The following is a 3,435-nucleotide window of genomic DNA, read 5'->3' on the forward strand; positions in this document are numbered from 1 at the left end:
AAAATGTGTTTACCAAATGTATAAGAAAAAAAAAACCACATTAAAAAGTGGGCAAAGGACATGAACAGACACTTCTCTAAAGAAGACATTCATGTGGGCCACCAACATGTGAAAAAAAAGCTCAATATCACTGATCATTAGAGAAATGCAAATCAAAACTACAATGAGATACTGTCTCAGGCAGGTCAGAATGGTGATTATTCAAAAGTTGAGAAACAACAGATTCTGGTGAGGTTGCAGAGAAATAGGAACACTTTTACACTGTTGGTGGGAGTGTAAATTAGTTCAACCACTGTGAAAGACAGTGTGGTAATTTCTCAAAGACCTAGAGGCAGAAATACCATTTGACCCAGCAATCCCATTACCAGGTACACACCCAAAGGAATATAAATAATTCTGTCATAAAGATATATGTGCACATATGTTCATTGCAACACTGTTCACTATAGCAAAAACATGGAATCAACCCAAATGCCCATCAGTGATAGACTAGATACAGAAAATATGGTACATATACACCATGGAATACTATGCACCCATGAAAAGGAACAAGATCATGTCTTTTGCAGGGACATGAATGGAACTGGAAACTGTTATTCTCAGCAAACTAACACAAGAACAGAAAACCAAACACTGTATTTTCTCACTTATAAGTGGGAGCCGAATGATGAGAACACATGAACACATTGGGGGAACAACACACACTGGGGCCGTCGGAGGGTGAAGGGGGAGGGAGAGCACCCGGAATAATAGCTAATAGATGCTGGGCTTAATTACAGGGTGATGGGTTGATCTGTGCAGCAAACCACCATGGCACACGTTTACTCATGTCACAAACTTGCACATCCTGAAAATGTACCCCAAAACTTAAAATAAAAGTGTAAGAAAAAAAAAGATTAGAGCTTTTTCAATGTGTAAAACATAGTAAAAAAATCTATATGTTAAAAAATGTATTTACTGCTAGGAAATGTGAATCCCCAAAAAATAACACGGATGTTTTCATTTTTTATAAAAAATTATATATATTGACAGGAAGGAATATGAAAATAATATTGTCTGTTTGAAATTGTATTTAAATTTTTCTTTTGACTATATTTTCTTTTCCTGCAATGAATTACTTTCATAGTAACAAAAAGTCTTTTAAAAATTACTCCCAGCACAAAAAAAAACCCCAGCAATCCCTGAGGTAAGGTGGCATTTTAAAAACTGAAAATATTTATTTGTACAGAAAAGCAAAACTTCACCATAATTATGACTATTGTAATTATAAAGTAAATGAACACTTCAATTATGTGACAGTTGTGATTTATCATTAAGGTTTTAGGTCTATAACACATTTAAAATCTAATGAACTTTGGAAAGACAATGTCATAAAATTGTCTTAAAACACTATGTTAAGTCATTACTAACATTGCAGATAAGGATAAAGATGGCAAAATTCTTTACTCTTACCACATCCTCATATAATTGTCACATTTGTTATCAAATTTTAGTTTGGAAGTCAGTCCACTTATCAATATCAAATTCTACTTTGTTGCACAATGTCCAGTTGGGCAATTTTCAACTACGTTGTGAAACTCAAGAAAAATAAAGTTGAGTCTAAGCAGTTGACACAGTTCTGCTCAAAAACCTATTCTTACAAAATAACTTGTCAAAACATTTTTATCTTTAAAAAATTTTGAATGCAACTATTAATGTTTCACTTTTGCTCTACTCAATTCTTCCTTTAAAAGTTTATTAAAATTATTAAGGAAATAAAGTGTAGAAGGACTATAGAAAATATTTTCAATAAAAAGAATAATCATTAACACTGGCAATTGCCACTAGGAAGGAGTATACATACTGATAAAAATTATAGAAACCTCTTGGTTGTTCCCCTAACTACCACTGATGTTGGGTTAAGTCCCACAACATCAAAAATGAAGAAATAGTTCCATGAGCTGTCAATAATTGTCTGAAGGCAATGTATTATTCATTGGCACCAGAATCCCTCTGATGTTCTTCCGCATGTTCACATGTTTTACCATCGGTCATCTATCAGATTCTGCAACTGTTGTGGGAATATCCAGCTAACAAAAGCCAAAGCTGGGCATTGACACTGACGGTAGCTTACTGATGTTTCCCCTGCAAATGTCACATTTTCTGATAATAAAATTTTGCACAAAAGGTGGAATTCAAAAGGCCAATTATACATTTATCTAAAATCTTATAATTACAGTAGTTTATGAAAAAAGTTGTCCAGTACTATAAACTGCTTCTGCATCAGTTCCACAAACAAGACAAGGATAAAGATGACAAAAACGCATCCAAACGGTTCACAGACAGGGTTGAGAAGTAAGCTTGTGATTTCAATTTGGTCTTTTGTAGGATCAGTGCTGAGCCAAGAACTTTGAGAGACTGGTGAACATTAGCTTGCTTACTAATGCTATGAGACAAAAAAGTACTAGCTCTTCCTCCTTGGTGAAAGAGTGATGGTACATCTGTGGAAACATCCCAATGTCAGAGGAATTCATCTTCAGAACAATAAATGGAGGATCTGGGTTTAATGGGTGAAAGTGAACTTCCTACATTTTAGCTTCGTAATTCTTCAGCGAAGATACAGGCATAGTACCTTGTCTAACATTCCAAATACTCAACATTCCATCCTGGCCACCAGGAGCTACAACATGCTGTTTGGTGAGATTTCTATCAATGCAATGGAATGGCACTCAGTCACCGGTCAGTGACAATATCTGAGAAGGCTCATTTCCTTGTTGTGTGAAATCCCATATTTTTAACTGTCCAATCGAATTTACAGTAAGAATCTCTCAAGAGTTCTAAGAAAGATTACAGCATAGAGTATACTACTATCCGCATTGCCTACAGTTCTTACAGTTTCCCTGTGATAAGCTTTGAAGAGATTTATTCAACCATTGTCTCCAACGTTAATGATTTCTGGGTTGTTCCACACAACAGCTGTACGTGGTGCACTGCTACACGAAGGACTTTCTGGGCCTGTGTGGTAATGAGCTGTAGTTCACAGCTGGTTGACTGAAAGAGTCTGGTTATTCAGATGATGAAGGAAAACTGATACACATCCTGTTGATGAAGCAGCTACAATTCTTTCCTGGTCAGACAACTGTCAATCCATTATATCACCATAGTGTCTAATATCACACAGTAATTGATTGTCTCCTTCAAACCCTCTATCAGAGTTCAAGTTTCCAAAATCTCCAATAGACCGCAGTGAAACATAATTTTCCCCATTGTCCCAAGAGCCCGTAGAGAACATCTCTGCAGTCTTCAAGCTCCCCAGAGGCACTGGTCACCAGCATGTTTTGCAGATTTTCTGAGACACAAACAGCATAAATTTCCTCCAGCTGAAAGCAACTGCAGCAGGTACAGCAATAAGCAAGCACTGCTTCCAACTTCTCTTCTGCAGCTTCCTCATCTCTC

At 36.3% G+C, this 3,435-nt stretch overlaps 1 pseudogene; it reads right to left on the minus strand.

Annotated features, from left to right (window-relative positions):
- Positions 1 to 1,611: 1,611 nt before the first annotated feature.
- On the minus strand, positions 1,612 to 2,746 carry LOC107129804 (nucleoporin Nup43 pseudogene; annotated as a pseudogene).
- Positions 2,747 to 3,435: the final 689 nt, after the last annotated feature.

Source organism: Macaca fascicularis, chromosome 5 (genome assembly GCF_037993035.2).
Source record: "Macaca fascicularis isolate 582-1 chromosome 5, T2T-MFA8v1.1".
Classification (NCBI taxonomy): domain Eukaryota; kingdom Metazoa; phylum Chordata; class Mammalia; order Primates; family Cercopithecidae; genus Macaca; species Macaca fascicularis.